Below are 19048 nucleotides of genomic sequence, written 5' to 3' on the forward strand. Positions count from 1 at the left end.
AAGAATACGCTGAGTCATCTCTGAGGTTTGTTTACAACAAGACGGAGATTGTAAGTATATGCTTTGCACTTTAAGTATTGCAAAATGGATACATACTTCAGTAAAACAAATTTGGAAAAGAAAAGGGATAAAGGTAAAAAGCAAAATGATGATTTCTACCAAGAACTGGTTGAAGTAGAGACCCACAATAGACTGGTTGAAAGTGTAAACAAACTAGAAATGGCTTTCAAAAATGAAATTGATGAAATAAAGAAGCAGATGCACTTGCAAAAGGAAGAAATAGAAAAACTAGGAAGGGAGGCCAATAAGAAAGACACAACCATCAGTGAACTAACCGTGGAATTGAGTACACTTAGGAAGAAAATTAGTGAAATGGCAAGTACAGTAGTCAATCACGAGAGTGTTATGGAAGAGTTCAAAAATGACACAGAGACAATTAGGCAAGTTAGCAGTCTTATTGACCAGAGCAGTGATATTGAGGAGAAGATAACAAAAGTAAATGAAGCTGTGCAAAGCTACAAAAATGATGTAGAAACCACGTATGCAGAAATGGTGAAAGTAAAGAAAGACTCAGAAACAAGGGTGGAGGAAAAAAGCATTAAAAAGGAGGTGAAAAGAATAATCCAAAACAATCCAAAGTTAGTCAGAGATTCAGTAGAGATAAACAAATCAATAGTAATCACTGGTATAGAAGAAGATGAAGTTAAAAACAAGATCACAAGAGACAAAAAGGAGATGGCAAATGTAATGAGCTTACTGAAAGAAGTATCAGAGGAAATCTGTAGTAAAGACATAGAGGAACACAAAAGGTTAGGGAAATATGAGAAAAGCAAGACAAGACCTCTAAAGGTGACTTTCCAGAGCGTAAACACTGTGGAAGAGATACTAAAAAATGCAAAGAATCTTAAGGAAAATGAAGAGTTCAAAAATGTATGGATAAAAAGATGCCTAACACAAGAGGAAATGGAATTACTGAAAGAGAAAAGGGAGGAAGCAAAAACAAAAAATGAGGGAAGATCAGAAGAGGACAAGAAGAAATTTTTTTACAAAGTAATAGGATTGCAGGTACGAAAGTGATACACAAACAACATGGAAGAAAAAGGAGGAAGGTAGTAGAACCATGTCAGGACAAGTATATAAACAAGATGATAAAGTTGATGTACTCAAATGTGGATGGAATGGTATCTAAATTACTAGAGATGAATGATTATGTCAGAGAAAATGAACCACAAATAATATGCCTAACTGAAACAAAATTAATACCAAGGATATCAAATGACATACTAAACTTAGAGGAATACAATATATGGAGAAGAGACAGATATTTAAAAAAAGGAGGAGGAATTATAATATTAACCTCCCTTTCCTTGGGGGAAGCAGCCTAGGTATATAGATAGATAGAAGAAAAATCTAAAAGTCAAGGAAATAAAACTAGATATACCATCACAAGTAGAACTGATTGCAGTAGAGATCGACACATCTGAAGGTAAAGTAATTGTAGCCAATTTGTACATGCCACCCAGATCAAACACATGGGAAAGAGACGAATATGAGGACCTGGCAGAGAGTACAATTCAGAGTGTAAGATCATTGCTACATAAAATGGAAGAGAAATCGGAAAGAATTATACTAACTGGGGACTTCAATACAAATATAAATTGGAATACTCTAGATATAAATAGCCAAGAAAGCTGTTGGGACCAAAAGCTCCTGGATCTCGTACAAGAGTTTTTCTTAACGCAACATGTGAGGGAAACCACCAGAAAAAGAGGACTTGATGTACCTTCAGTGCTAGATCTAATATTTACAAGGCAAGAAAATGATATTGACAGTTTAATATATCACCCTCCACTCGGCAAAAGCGATCATGCAGTACTAAACTATAACTTCAGGATAGCATATGACATAGTAAACAGCAATGATAGTTACAAAAAGAGCCTAAACTATAAAAAGGGAAATTATCAAGACCTAAAGAGTATTTCTTAGAAGTTGATTGGGAAAATGAGCTTAGAGGACAAGATTTAAATGCTGTATATAAAAAATTTTGTGAATTTTATGAAATAGGAGTCCAGAAGTACATCCCACAGCACAAAGAAGCAGATAAGAAAATACAGAAATGGTTCAATACAGAATGTAAAAAATCAAAAGAAAGAAGAGATTTGTTGTGGAATAGATACAGAAGACACAATAATGAAAGGGCGTACCATAATTACAAACAGGCAAGAAACTACTATACAAGAATAAGGAGGGAAGCCCAAAAACAGTTTGAGGAGGATATAATAAATAAAAGTAGTGATCAACCAAAGCTGTTTTACAGCTATATCAGAAGCAAAACTAAAGTAAAAGATATAATACAATCCATTACGGACGAGGGAATCACCTATACACAAGAAAGATATTTGTGAAGCACTAAATAAGAATTTCCAATTAGTTTTTACAGAAGAAAAAATTTTGAGAGGGAATATGTGGAACACGCATGTCCACACATACTACCAGCTATACAAATAGCAGAAAAAGTAATACAGGAGGAGTTAAGTAGATTAGACAGAGGAAAAGCAAGTGGTCCTGATGAAATTTCATGTTGGGTATTACGAGAATGTGCAAAGGAGTTATGTAAACCATTATTTTTAATTTTCAAGAAATCCTTGAGTCAAGGTAAACTACCAGATATTTGGAAAAAAGCAAATATTGTCCCCTTATTCAAGAAAGGAAATAGACAAAATCCACTCAACTACCGACCAGTATCACTGACCAGTGTTGTAAGCAAGGTATTAGAAAAACTTATAAGAAAAACTTGGGTAAATCATCTAGAAGAACACAGTATGATAACAGAAAGACAGTTTGGTTTCAGAAAAGGAAAATCATGTGTTACTAATCTGTTGAGCTACTATGACAGAGTAACAAACACAATACAGGAAAGGGAAGGATGGGTGGACAGTATCTATTTAGATTTCAAGAAAGCTTTTGACACAGTACCACACCAAAGACTTTTATGGAAACTGTACCATCAAGGAGGAATTCGAGGCAAACTGTTTTGTTGGATGCAAGACTTTCTCATAAAAAGAGAAATGAGGAGAGTACTAAGAGGAAACTACTCATCATGGAAAGAAGTGACTAGTGGAGTACCACAGGGTTCAGTGCTGGCACCAATCATGTTTTTAGTGTATATAAATGATATAAACAGTAACACTGGAAATGAGAGCTATCTGAATATGTTTGCAGATGATGCAACAATACAAAGGAGAATTACTAACACAGACTCTTGTAAAGAGCTACAAGAAGAATTTAATAAACTTCATGAATGGAGTAGTACATGGCAAATGGAATTCAATGTGGAGAAGTGTCATGTAATCAAGTTTGGTAAAAGTGGAAAAAGACCTGATTGGGATTATAAGTTAGGAAACAAAACCCTATATACATCAGAAAGAGAGAAAGACCTAGGAGTGATTATCAATAACAGACTATCTCCGGCTGACCACATCAGCGAGAAGGTACGGAACATGTATACACTGCTTGCAAATATGAGAATAGCATTCACATACATAAATGAAGACATGCTAAGAAGGATAATAACATCATTCATTAGACCAACCCTGGAATATGCATCAGTAGTCTGGAGTCATCATCTCAAAAAGCACATAGACAAGATTGAAAAAGTTCAAAGGGCCGCTACAAGATGGATACCAAGCTTAAGGGACCTAAGCTACGAAGAAAGACTAAATAAACTGAATCTACCAACACTACAGGAGAGAAGGAAAAGAGGTGACATGATAATGCTATATAAATGCATATCAGGAAAGGAGAAAATAGACATAAATGATTACTTAACATATGGATGAAGCATCAGCAAGAGGACACTGCAAAAAACTGCATAAGAAGGGAGGTGATAAAGACGTAAGGAAATTCAGTTTCCCAAACAGAGCAATTGATCAATGGAATGCACTACCGAATGAAATAGTGTGTGCCAAAACAATTCACAAATTTAAGGATATGTACGATAAATATGGTTTAAGACACGGGACAGTACGAGCTTGACTTACTCCTGTAAAGATACAATTAGGTAAGAACAATTAGGTAAGGTAAGAACACATACACACACACACACACACACACACACACACACACACACTTCGAACATAACACGGCCTGAAGAAAGAATGTATTTCACTACACCTTAACGCTGACACTTGGAATGGCGTCTTTCATCAGCCACTCAAATGCATCATTATCTCTTCTATATGATCTTGATGGGCCTTAGAAAATCAAGAAGAAAGATTTTAGATGTCAAAATGATAGAGATCAAATTCCTGTTGTCCGGAAAATAAGCCGCTGGGATGATTGACAATATATCAAGCGTCATATTATAGTCAGAGGTTAAACAGTGCACCCAAAGAAAATCAACATCCATTCTTACACCGACGATACACACAAAAGGATTGTTTGTCTCTGGAACACCTCATCAACACCTTATTGTTAAACATCTGCAAACCAATGCGGGCAATGGCAGGAGGAAAACTGATCCGGGGTGCCGTCACTGCAACGACCTGCATCTGCTCCAGATTTATTGGTCTACAAAATCAGAATTTTAATAAAAATTTGCCTCCTACGCTCTCTGTTGGCCAACGATGCTGCTTTCTCCACAGCAAAGATCACCACTAGCAACAAGGTACACATCCCACTGTCACTAACCACACCACCAACCGTCACGTCCTGCCACCGCCGTAGGGGATGAAAAGTACGTAGCAAATCTCACTGCAGCACTCAGATCAGTATTAACCAGTATCGAAACCCAGTGACAGAATTAGTGAAGCCGATACAGGCAATGATCATAGGAAAGAATTACGCAAACTATACTAACTACAACCAATGCATTGCTTAAATTCATTGGCTAATGGTGTGGAGGCAATGTGATCAGTCCTCCTTCTGCCTTTCAGCCACGTGTGTTCAGGGGTTGTAGAAATACCCAGCTGTGACAACCACTCCTTAAAGGTATCACGAACGAACACTGGCCCCTTGTCATCAACAGGGAATGGTGGTGGTAAGGTGAGCAGAGAAGCAATGTGCCGTTTGAAAGGACGCATGTTCGATACCAAACAAGGGCGGAGAACTATCTGGTGATATGATTTTTATTTCATATTTTCTCGATTTTTCACAACAGCCATTGCTGACACCATTAAATCAATCCTGGCTGATACTTGCCCTAACATGTATTCAGAATGGACGGATTAGTGGAGAAGTGGTGACGTACAGGCATGTGGCACACAAAAGAAACGCTGAGTCTCAGCGACAGGAAAATTAAGTCTGTGTCCAAATTCTGAAGAACAATAATGCTCAACCTTCATTCTCCTTGACACCAGGGAGGGGCAATTCTGCTTCCATATCCCATACTGCCTTCACTGCGAATGTTTTTAGTGTATATCTTAATATCTCAGCGGTGTGAATTATTGAAATGGAAGTATTATTATCACAAAATGAACTGTGATATTTATGAAGGTTCAAAAGTTTCACCCCAGTTTGGACATTCATCACACACAATGGTTTGGACACAGCTTGGACCCTCTTCTTGTTAGTCGGAAAGAAATTAGTGTACGTTCATAATAAACATATTTTCAGTGTATGAATGTAATTCTGCCATGTGCTCTGGACCCTTATATCCATCAGCAGATTTACAGTATCCGCCAGAGGAACCAGGATGAGGTGGCGTATGACATCGTGCCATCACTGTCTTACGTCATGTTAAGGGTAATAGTTCGTCCCTCTCATCTTCAAAGAGATTTTCGTCTTTTTACAACATTTTCCTGGAGTTAAACAGTAGGATAATGCAATTCTATGGTTCTACATCCTTTCCATTTCACTTCTTAGTGACTGACATTATATTCCTACCATTCAAGTTGAAGAGAAGGGAATTTTAGGCCAAGTTTATGTAGATGGAGTTCAGCTTCCCAAGAACAAGCCAAGACTGCTATCTCGCCCTCGCCCATAGGTTCCAAACCAATACAGACTGTATCACTACCTGCACTGCATTTACTCGAACCGGGCGAAGTTCCCTAAACCATTTCAGTTCCGTTGATGACCAAGTGTTGGCAGACTGGAGGGCTAAACTGACTGACAACCAGCGAGATGTGTTCCAGCATCATAAGCAAAAGTTCATTGTAAATCATGCAGCCACAACTTAATATTCAGATTGCGAGAGGTTAAATTTCGGCAAATGAAAAGAAACCCTCTAAATTCATGACACAGCTACGATGTCTCACAGCCTACCAGAACAAACACAGCTTCTCAGAACCTCATGGATGCTTAGTGAATTTTTTAAGATCCCTCATTTTCATTCCGGCTCAGCTCTGTACTCTATAATGAATAGGTAAGTGGTAGAAAGACTAAAATGTACAACCGACAAACAAAAATATCGGTAGAATCTCTATCACCACATTTTTAAGCACTAGACGAAGCAGGTGATACCATTCCTATAACATCGTCACAAGATGGAAAGCCTGCCTGCCGATTCGACAACAGCCTCGGAAGGCAGCAGGAGTGAAGGATAGGATGACATGTGTGGTATAGTACACTCCTCGGTATAACGTAAATTCTGTAAAACTGTAAGCGATGCTTCCAACCAGATGGGTAGAAGCAAAGCATACACAGAGAAGCCACGGATGAATGATATTCAGTTATGCATTTTGTTACACTGATTTGAAATATCATAACTGTGACAGGTCTCAACACGGACAGTGGCAGAACAAAAATGGTTTTAATAGTTATAAAATTATCTACAACAAATAGTATTAGTACATGTGACAAAGACCAATAACAAGAGCACTAATAAAAACAAGAATAAATGTACTACTACTACTACTACTGCTACTACTACTACTACTACTACTGCTGCTACTACTATTACTACTACTACCACCACTACTACTACTACTACTATTACTACTACTACTACTATTATTACTACTACTACTACTGCTACTACTACTACTATTACTACTACTACTACTACTACTACTATTACTACTAATCACTAATATTTGCCAGCTTATCGTCCAGTCCTTTTTTGCCTCATCAGGTATAGGGGCAAGAAGCAAGGCAACTCAGTTCCGATTTTTGCGGCAAGGATTATCAGTCTCCCTCACCCCTGAATGAGCCTTTTATGAGAAAATCCAACCACATGTCAGACAGAAACCCTCGCAGCCCACTTTAGTTGGAACATATGAAACTCATTACAATAAGAGATGGTCAGTTGGTTTTGTGGCTATCAGTGAACGTGGTAAATAGTTTCCTGGAGTACAGGAAACCTCTCATTTGTCGCTCAGTATTGAGTCAGATGTAGGTAGCACTACATTGATGAAGTGGATGGAGATATACAAAACAAATTTCGCTTTCCCGGAGGCAAAATATCTCTTCCTTGTTTTCTTGGTCATCCAGTCATTTTAACAACGTCGGATCGAATGCCTCGAGAAAAGACTCGGCAACGTTGCACCTTTCTCATTCCCCCAACCAAAGTATTGTACTATGCTGTGATAACGTTAAGTTAGGCTTAAGGTGGTTAGGTATAAGGTAGTTTAATGTCAAAACACGGCTTTCCTGATGATTTTATGGTTTGATTAGCTGCGTTGTCCCAGTATTCTCGAGCTAAGGCACGATGTTGCTGAGTCATTTTTTGCTGAACTTGCTTTGACGCTGCCAATATGACTGAATGACTAAGTGTGCCTGGAGAAGAAAATACGCTTCCCGGAGTCCCCATCGCACTGTGCAAAGATTAAAGGTTATCGTAACATGTATACATAAGGATTTGTACATTTCATTCCACACATTCTTTGTTATCAGTGTGTGCTCCCCCATCTTGAGATGCCGCAGTGACAATATTCTTTCTGGTCGACGAAAGTTCTCGCTGCTTGCCTTTCAGCAACGACGTCACCACTGAGACCTCTAACATATGATCTGAAATGCCTTGGGCTCACAATGATCGAGGACGAAAAAACTCATTCAAGTATTGGGCCAAGGCTGTAAAAGTATTGTAGCAACCGTAAAGAAACAGGTAAAGTTATACTGGCCATGCCAAACAATACTTTTCTGATTGGTGTGCAAAGGTCTCATCGAACTGACGAGGTTACAAAATGGAGACTCAAACTACTTTGCTTGGAGAGAGAGAGAGAGAGAGAGAGAGAGAGAGAGAGAGAGAGAGAGAGAGAGAGAGAGAGAGAGAGAGAGAGAGAGAGAGAGAGAGAGAGAGAGAGAGAGAGAGAGAGTTAACAATAAAAAAGCAACTCTCACTAACCTTATCAGCAGATGAGGGGGCGTTGGATGTGAGTGTTGGCGGTGGAAGACCATTGCAAGCAGACGACCCCTGTTCTAGGAAGGTCACGTTCCGCCTGCTGCTCTCTCCGGCGCTGTTCAGGGTGGACTGACGGGTGTAGCGAATCACGGGGGGCTGTGGGGGTTGCGGATGCAGATAGTTCAGCACAGTGTCAATAGGTGGTGAAATGAAATAGAACACATGAATAAGTATCATAAGTTTACTCTCTCTCTCTCCAGTCATCCATCCATCAATTCATAAATGCAAATATACATACAAACATACCTGCATATTATACTCTCAGTCTATCTGTAGCCGCAGTCGTGATTCCACTGAATTCCACAGCAGGCCACCAGTTATGTAATGTACCAGCTGGTATGGAATACACTAAGTTTGCCAGCTGGTCACTTCCCGCACCTATCTCACTGCCACGACAGGCGGGAATAATGGCGGTATTCCTGTAGTCAGAGGTAACGTGCAGGTGAACAGATTAAAACTGGAGCAGATGTGTTTTCTCTCGTTTTATTAGCCACAGAAAGATACAACTGCGACAAGAGAGTGTATAAGAGTAGTGCGTCTCCCTCTTACGAAGGCTGAGAGTAATCTTCTACCTGCCTCTCTCTGCCCAGCCTGTGAACGGCTTAGGTCAGCTTATTTAGAGATGCCACATCTCTCAGAGACAACGAGAGATATATACATGATTGGAGAGTATTACAACCCTACGATGCATATTATACATCTCAGTAAGGCAGTATTAATAACATTAAATACATTAACATGGATATATGTTTCCCCAAGGCTTAAACATATGCACATTTTATATTCTTCTATCACCTTCTTTCATCCTCTCTGTTTACGTCCGAAAAATGCTGGCTTTGCACGTCTGGGCGCTCATCTTCTTCCCATGCCACACTTGCAGTGTAGTTGTGTTTGGCTGTGTATCTTCACACTATATTATACACTCTTAAATTATGGATAAACATCTCTGTATGTACTGTAATATGTAAAAATAGTGTGAGACTTCAACTCATCATAAGTCGATGTCAGGCACCAGAATATTGCTCGGCCACATCTTTTCGACTTCTCCGTCGACACTGCAGTCTTTACTACCGTGTAGCCTAACCAGCGTGTAGGGTAGCTAACTATTTAGGGAAGTCCACTTACAATCCGCGAGTACGGACCCGTGGTTTTAGTGGGTTTCTCACTTTAAGGCCTCTCAGATAGTAGCCCCAAACACAAACACAGGACAAGACCACAATAAGTAGAATACCAACGCCAGAACCAAAATAGGAAGGAGAAAGGTATGAAGGAAGATAGGACAGTATATATGGTTTTAAATCAGTCTTGTTCAGGTGGAAGACAAATTCTACTCTTTTTAACTCATGAGACAGCCTGTTCACATTCAATAGAGAAACATTGAATGAAGAGGGTCGTAACTGGGACGAGAATTTCACCGACAGGGCTAGATGTTGCTTGTTGGGTAGAATTACTATCTCTTTACTGTGCAACTCACAAAAGTCGGGTGCAATGTAGTAACCGACTACCGAAAGGAACTGGTGTTGTGAGGCACACGTCAGTGTTACGTCCTCTGTCTCAGGAAAGAAGAGTATTGTTTGGCATGTACATGAGCATGGAAAACTGACTTCAATTGAATGGGCTGGAAAGTGCAACATTACAACGTAAAGGAAGTGTTCGTGTCCAACAAGGCCACCTTCCACTCATCTACGTCTGACGGTATAAAGATAAAATGGAAAGCAGGACATACATGGAGATCAAGAAAGGAAGCCTTACACTTCTCAAACTCTTCCACAGTCGTTTCTGCTATATACCTTTTGTCATCCGACCCAACTAGCACCTCTGGTCCCTCATTTAGAATGACAAGTGAGTTGTTAGTAGTAGCAAAAGGGAAAGGAATGAACTACCATGCATGGTATGTTATAGCATTCCTCATAGGTACCAATATCAGGATGCCATCATGGGTCAACTGGGCCTCCAACAATGGGTAATAATGTTCCAGTTGACTCATACCAAAAAGTGGCGTAAGTCCATGCTTCACCATAGCTACGTCAAGAGCATTGATTAGAACATGAGTAGGAAGAAATAAAGCATTAACCCTATTCACACTTGCATCGATTAAGCTTCCACCAAATTGGCTGCATACAACTCCAAAGCAGTGACTGACTCATCGAGAGCATGTAACAATCAGCAATTAACACTAAATTAGTTAGGGTTGGTAGGTTAGTTTGGATGTTGTTCACAACTCCTACGAGATGGTTGGTAGTCTCAATTATCTCGTTAGCCTTGTTAGTGAACTCACCTAATTATTCATACGTGCCTGTTATTTGCCTTAGCCGCCAATGCCAAATCATAGATCTGTCTGCCCAGTTGCACTACGTCCTTGTCTAGCGCCGTACCAAAGAGCTTTCGTGACAGGATACCTAGAAGATCCACAAGTCCTCTCTTAGTACAAGCATAGACACGCTGGGAAAGATCAGAATCTGCACTAGGTAAAGCGACATGTAATTTAGTGAGTCTGTCTATGAGCCTATCTTTATGTCCAGTTCGAAGTTTGACTATTCCATGCAAGGTTTGTATGAAAGCTTCACTGTCCGAGTTCATCAGCCGTGGTTTCAGGTTAAATGATTTTCCTACTTCCAACAGTTGCTGTTTGAGGTGAAATAATCCCTTGAAGGGATCTCTAACAGTATCAGGAGCTCAGAGATAGTCTTCCATCGGACAGTGGACTCATGGTGCATCTTCTACCACAACGACTTCTCCTAGTGGGCTCTTCAGGGCTCCCGGCAATACAACAGTCGTGTCCTTTGTCGTTATGTAAGTCCACCCCAAGCAACGCGAGAGGAGTACAAGCCACAGCCACATTTTCCACAAGAGAAGATACTCCCTTAATCGCCCTTGCTGTGGGATCGTAGCTTGCTGCGATATCCTTGATCAGGGACAGGTACAGACGATGACATAGACTGTGATGAAGACAGAGGGGACAACATCTCAGACGATTGGTTAGTTAGGCCTAGCTCTTGACTTACTGGTTTGATATTGTCAGCATGTACTTCCTCCTGAGTTCCATTCGCATCATCTCTTAATCTACAGTATAAGTATGTCCAAGCACTCGTTCCATAACGGTACATTGTCCGCGGAACTTAGGTTTGAGCTTGGAAGTTTTCTCAGGGTTGTGGATCATTACCTTTTGGCCTACCTCCAGCATCTTTTCTTGACTACCCTTGTGTTGTTTCGCCATCATCTCCACTCTTGAGGCTTTTAATCTTTTCCGTACTTCACTATGTATGCATTGGAACTTTGCAAGTTGGACCTTGTTGTAATCCTCGGCATTGTAGTTACCTCCACTTCTAACGAGTACAACAGGTGGTGTATTTGGTGAAATGTGGCACCACTGTGTTTGTTTACATCGTAGTGATAGTAAGTGAATGGGAAGACCCGGAAGAGCTTCCCCTCCACCACAGTATCTAGTACCCACAGAAACAATGTTCAGTCAAGTCATACTCAGTCTGCAAATCCAAGTGTTTGCCATATATGTATAGCGGAAGGTAGAAAGAAAAACAAATAGTAATGCCATTGGATCCCACTGCTTCTCTGACAGGAGATGACCGTGAGGCAAGGTGGAACGGAGGAGAGGGGGGACAGGTGGTTGGGGCGTGTCACGGGGGGGATGTGAAATTATGAATTAATAATGCTTGATGTTACTTGAAAACATAGACAAGGAATTAACTTGTGAAAATCAAGCAGAAAGTTTTACTTTATGGCGGCTTACTTCGCCGATTCTCTAAAGATGAGAATTTATATACTTTCTCAACAGTACACAGCAGAGACTATTTACTCACGAGTGCTGTTTGTAGTACTGTTAGCCTCTCGAGAAAGTGATTTCACCCCTGACAATCAAAAACTAATGCTAATAACAATAAACAGGTTCCTGCCGGAGCTTAACTCCTGGCTGGAACAACGGATTTAAGCTTGATACAAAAGAACTGGCCTAAGTACCAGTTATGAATATTGTAAAGAGTTTTTGCAAACTAGGAGCGGCAACTAAAATAAGCTTAATGTGGAGAAATAAAACATGAGTCAAATTACATTAAGCTCAAAGAAAGGAACTATAAATTTATTCATTACGGTAAAATAAATTTACATTATATGAATCTCAAATTAATTTAAAAGTGGAATTTCATGGTCGGTAGGGGACTCATGAATTCAAATAACAAGAGAATACACTCACTCGCTCATTCAAAAGCTAATTAAACTTAAGCCTAGAAAAACAAACAGAAATATATGTCAGTGGAGGGGAGCCGAAACGAAAATCTGGCCGCCTGCGATGAACACCAACGCTGCAGTTCACTCCAAGCCCTCTTCACCAATCACCGTCTAGGTGGTGATTCAGGAATTCGCTGTACAACAGAGACGCTGCTCTATGCTGGGCACAAAATTATCCTATTCTCACGACAATCCAGAGCTGACTGACTTCAAACTCAGATGGGAGGTACGAGCTGGCCATATTTGCAGGAAGTAGGCGTGGCCTAACTTCAACAGTCAACAGAAAGAAGGTGAACGATATAGGCTCACAATAAATCACTCAGTGAAAGCACTAATGCCGTGGATAAGAATGATCACTTGTGAAACAGTGACAAATGTTCTGAAAACCATCCCGATCAAAGTGAATATGAGGACGGTTGAACTGAGTGATGCCCAATGGGAATTCCACAAGAGTTCGTGGTTTCCTCATTAACATACAATGTCACGAATTTATATAAATACGCTCGCGCAAATTCGTGACATTACACCCCATCAAAATCAAATTTTTCTTCAGAAAATTTTTTGATATACATACATATAAATCCTAACTCAGTCACACAAGATTCAAACTGTGGTGTGTGTACTATCCTGCTACAGGAGAAAATCACAGTCGGCCATGAGCGTAACGTGTTTACGTTAACAGAAACAAGCTTGAGGAAAAAACTCCGTGACGATGGTGAAAAATCCTGTACTCAGGTCAAACTGAGCAAAAAGTTCGCTACATTTACATTAACAACTGATTGTTACGTAGCGTGATGTATGTAATACATGGTGTAGGTGTGACAGTTGTGGTGTAACTGCACGTACGTGTAAAATGATATAATACAGATCAATAGTAAATGGAGACGGCGAGGCAGAAGAGAAGAGGCGGCAGCATGCAGCAGAGACGATCAGCTGATCTGCACGACAAAATTGCTACACCCGCCAGCTGCACCTGCAAAAGCAATCAAGGTGGCACATCAAAAGTGTCAGTGTGACAAATAATTTTTATTAAATTACAATCTCTCTCTCTGACTGGTAGTCAGTACTTATGTTACAAAAAAATACATTAATATTTTGTTAATGGACATATTAATAACCAGGAAACGTAGTCCTTGGATTGCTCAGATCTCTGAGGACCCCTCTAGTTTACTGGTTAACCCCCCCCCATCCCAACGTTTTCTGGGCAGTGGTATGCCCCAGTCCCGACATTTTTGGACCATTTTTTTTTTGGCTCAAACATCCGCTTTTGGTGAGAAACATCGAAAATTCATGGAGAAAACGCTCACCTGAGGTTTAAAATACTCGATCCAGGTAGGAGTACCTCCTTACCTTACAGGGTTTTCTATCAGGCTGGCTGCAAAGAAGACGAGTTCTATGGGAGGATAACTATTCCACACCACTCATAAACGGTATTTATTTATTTATTTGGTACGAATTTATATGTAGTACGAGAGTATATTGGTTTTCAAACGGTAATATAGGCATTATAAGCATTGTTTTACTCACTAACTCATCATCATTCCTGACCTTTCTTTGCCACATTACCTGATCATCATTTCTTACTGTTTCTTCCTCTAATGTTTGTCCTCCACATTGTCATCGATTGGGGAATCACTCTGGCCCTGAATTTCGTACCGTGGCATGACATGGCTTTACTGGCCAGGTCACTGATAACAGGTGAATTGCTGAGAAAAGGTCATGTGGGGGGGGAGGAGGTCATGCTAAGTAAGGCATTGTCCCTGCCTGGCATCTTGTAGAGGAAGGTGTCCCGTGTATATGTGCCAAAAATCACTCGCGAAAATTTGAAAATTGTGCATATTAGGGACCTTGCAATGTTGCCGCATTAATTTACGTCTCTGGGATATGAGTGCACATCATGTGAGGACGTGAATTCACGTCTCCGGGACGGGGCGGGTTAAACCTACATTATTAACCAGGAAACGTGCCAGTCCTTGGATTGCTCAAATCTCTGAGAACGGGCAGTTTGCTGGTTAAATCTACATTATTAACCAAGAAACGTGCCAGTCCTTGGATTGCTCAAATCTCTGAGAACGGGCAGTTTACTGGTTAAACCTACATTATTAACCAGGAAACGTGCCAGTCCTTGGATTGCTCAAATCTCTGAGAACGGGCAGTTTACTGGTTAAACCTACATTATTAACCAAGAAACGTGCCAGTCCTTGGATTGCTCAAATCTCTGAGAACGGGCAGTTTACTGGTTAAACCTACATTATTAACCAGGAAATGTGCCAGTCCTTGGATTGCTCAAATCTCTGAGAGTGGGCAGTTTACTGGTTAAATCTAACACTACACTTACGATTAATAACGGCAAGCTGAGAATCCCTACATAATCTCGGACAGGTCACATTTTAACACCCAACGTCGGTGTGAACACTCATGTGGATAATGTGCATTCTCCGGAAATCCTCAGAGAGGCCCACAGCTCGAGACACCACAAGGTAATTCAAACACAGCCTCGGATTGCCTCTGCAGGGTTCTCGAACTTCCCTCTTAACCTACGGTACATATTTATGTACAGGCCCTGGACATAATGTGTCCTGTGGGGCCAACAGGTGAGACATCAGATCTGCACCCACATTACCACTGCCCTCTCTCTCAACTGACTCAGAGATCATGGGCGTGGATTCACACGGCACAGGAAGGACATGTCCCTGGATGGCGATACATTGACACACATCGCAGGAACGCACAAAGCTATCTATTTCTTGTCCCATTCCTGGCCAGAAAGAGTCAGCACGGATACAGCCCTGGGTTTTCCTTTTGCCCATGTGACCTCCTGAGGCTGAGCAATGACTCTATTCTAACACTGTTTAGCAAAACTTTGCAGGAACGACAAACTGCAGTTGAACCTCGCCCTGGGGTGTTCGTGACTCATGGTAGAGCCATCCATGTTTACAAAGGAACCTGGCTTGACCTCCCCGTGAATACTTAATCACTCTACCCTTTTGCTTCTGCACAGCAGCAAGTGTCAGGTCAGAGTGTTGTTCTTGGACAACATCTTGACTACAAATTAGATCTTGCGGCGATGCAATAGTCACCGGGGTGACACACTTCGGAGCCTTGGCCATGGCTTGTGTTACTGAAGCCGAAGTCTGAGTAGTGTCATCTACGGTGCAACTATACTTGGCACCTGATATGTTGCCAGTTATTAGGTTAAACAAAGATTCTGGCATGACAACTGCAAATGTCGTACCAGTGTAAATTGGAGATGTCACCTGGATACGTGCCTCAGGGAACAATCTCACTGATCCATCAATAAGCTGAGCTTGAATCTGTTGACCTGAGTACTCCTCAGGCCGAACTAGACTCTGCCTGACAGAGCAACCTGAGGAACCGTTGTCTCTCAGGACCTTTACAGGAACGCCTCCCACAAACCCTGGCTGAATAAGGAAGGCATTGTTACCTGTGGGAGGGCCGGTGGAGGAAGCAGCCAGCCGCTGATGAGGCTGCTAGCAAACATGGTGCCCTGAGAATTAGATACCTGAGGGGTTGTACTCACCATCTGGGAAGATACAGCGTTGACCACTTGTGATGGAGAGTTCACTGTCGCTGGGGGACTAATGAACTGTGGAGAAATACCTGTGCTGCTGGGAATGACACCACCGTACTGCTGTTGGGGAATGAAGGCTGCATTTGCCTCCTGCCTCCGATATGTTGGGGCTGGTGCTGAGGATTGTCCTGGCAGTCGATCGCGTGGCCGATACTGCTGCTGGTTAGGGTACTTGTTGTACCACTTCCACTCAGGTTTCTGGGTATTTTGGCCCTGGTCCTTCTTCTGCGGTTTGTTTGGACCTTGGCCATTATTTTGAGAATGGCCTTGATGCTGGGGTTCAGTCTGAGACGGTTTCCCAGATTTGTCAGCTTTCCTGTTCTGAGTGTGTTGCTTATGAGTTTGATACCCGTCTGCAATGAAGAATGCATCAGCCTTCTCCACCATTTGGCTGGCATCCCTTACCTGGTAGATCTTAAGCTGGGCCATAAGCTCAGCAGGCCACGACTTCTCTAGCTGCGTGTGCAGCAGAAGGTCAATTATCACCTCTCGCATGGGAGGAGTTTCATCTTTCTCCATCCACTCATCTAAGTAAGCAGTAACTCAATGAAGAAATTGAACAGCAGTCTCCTTTTCTTGCAGACGTGCCCTCATACTCTGACTTTTGGCGTCGTCAACTGTGTGACCATACACTTTGATGAGTGCAGCCTTCATCATCTCAAACGTGAGATTGTCTCCACAAATTCTGTGGAGAATATCGAGGGCAGGACCCTCAAACAAGCTAAGAAACTGTAGCCGCTTAGCTGCCTCATCCAGCTGGTACGGCTGAGCCATGTCTTCGAAACGAGCTATGAATGGCTCGATTCGCTCACCTTCCTCGTATGGAGGAAGCTTGATGCGTAGGGTAGCCAGAACATGTGAGGGGAGAGCACTCGTGGAGCTTGGGTTAGCTGCACCAGATGTGTCTGAAACCAAGGAGTCTTGCTTGAGCTTCAGCATCTCAAGTTCATGTTTCTCACGTGCCTCGCGCTCGGCACGTTCGGGTTCTCGTTCTCTCTCTTGTTGTTCTAGCTAGAATTCGCGTTCTCTCTCGCGTTGTTCTCGCTCGTGTTCACGTTCTCTCTCGATTTGTTCACATTGTTTTTGTTCGTGTTCATGTTGTTCTCACTCGTGTTCATGTTGTTCTCATTCGTGTTCATGTTGTTCTCGCTCGTGTTCATGTTGTTCTCGCTCGTATTCACGTTGTTCTCGCTCGTATTCACGTTGAATTCGGCACTCTTCACGGGCATCATTCTCACGTTGCTGTTCGTAACTAAACCGAGAGAGCACATATTCTTTTATTTGTTGGGGATCGAAAAGCCCCATATTTTTTACTTCCTGTACATATATATTAGTAACCATGATGCTAACTCAACTAAGGCTGAGTAGACTAATGACTGAGTACTGACTGCTATTTTGCAGAGAAATGCCAATTATCAAAAGTAAAGAATATAGGCACAGGTTGGTGGTGACCAGTTTTATCTAGTTAAACTGGTAAAGAAAGAAAATTTTAAACAATGCAACTGACTGGGAAAACTATTACGTAAAATTAATAGAAATGAATCAATTACCACCAGTAAGATAGTGCATATTGACTTTAATGATAAATACCTAGGTGTGAGTGAGTGAGTATTATCTCGTTAATAACTTTAGAGCTAGGAGATAATATCCTGGAATGAGATCACCAGATGTCACGGGGGGATGTGAAATTATGAATTAATAATGCTTGATGTTACTTGAAAATATAGACAAGGAATTAACTTGTGAAAATCAAGCAGTAAGTTTACTTTATCCCGGCTTACTTCGCCGATTCTCTAAAGATGAGAATTTTATACTTTCTCAACAGTTCACAGCAGAGACCAATTACTCACGAGTGCTATTTGTAGTTTTGTTAGCCTCTCGAGAAAGTGAGTCCACCCCTGCAGTCAATAACTTATGCTAATAATAATAAACAGGTTCTTGCCGGTGCTTAACTCCTGGCTGGCACAACGGATTTAAGCTTGATACAAAAGAACTGGCCTAAGTACCAGTTATGAATACTGTAAAGAGTTTGTGTAAACTTGGAGCGGCAACTAAAATAAGCTCAATGTGGAGAAATAAAACATGAGTCAAATTTCATTAAGCTCAAAGAAAAGAACTGTAAATTTATTGATTACAATAAAATAAATTTACATTATATAAATCTCAAAATAAATTCAAAAGGGGAATTTCATGGTCGCTAGGGGAGTCATGAATTCAAATAACAAGAGAATACACTCACTCGCTAATTCAAAAGCTAATTAAACTTAAGCCTAGAAAAATGAACAGAAATACTGTTTAGTGGAGGGGAGCTGAAACGAAAGTCTGGGCGCCTGTAATGAACAACAACGCTGCTATTCGCTACAAGCTCGCTTCGCCAATCATCATCTAGGTGGAGACTCAGGAATTTGCTGTACAACAGAGACGCTTCGCTATGCTGGGCACAAAACGATCCTATTCTCGCGATGATCCCGAGCTGACTGACTTCAAACTTGGATGGGAGGTACGAGCTGGCCGTATTTGCAGGAAGTAGATGTGGCCTAACTTCAACGGTCAACGGAAAGAAGTGAACGATATAGGCTCACAATAAATCACTCAGTGAAAGCACTAATGTCATGGATAAGAATGGTCACTTGTGAAACAGTGACAAATGTTCTGAAAACCATCCCGATCGAAGTGAATATAAGGACGGTTGAACTAAGTGATGCCCAGTGGGAATTCCACAAGAGTTCGTGGTTTTCTCATTAAAGTACAATGTCACGAATTTATATAAATACACTCACGCGAATTCGTGACAGGGCGCATGTATCGAAACTGTCGTGTTTCGTTTTGAAAGTTGAAAGGTGTGATTACACAGATGTTCTGAGGCGATCTGTAAC

The sequence above is a fragment of the Coenobita brevimanus genome, chromosome 16 (genome assembly GCF_032717465.1).
Source record: "Coenobita brevimanus isolate Jiangsu-jjx chromosome 16, ASM3271746v2, whole genome shotgun sequence".
In the NCBI taxonomy this organism is placed as follows: Eukaryota; Metazoa; Arthropoda; class Malacostraca; order Decapoda; family Coenobitidae; genus Coenobita; species Coenobita brevimanus.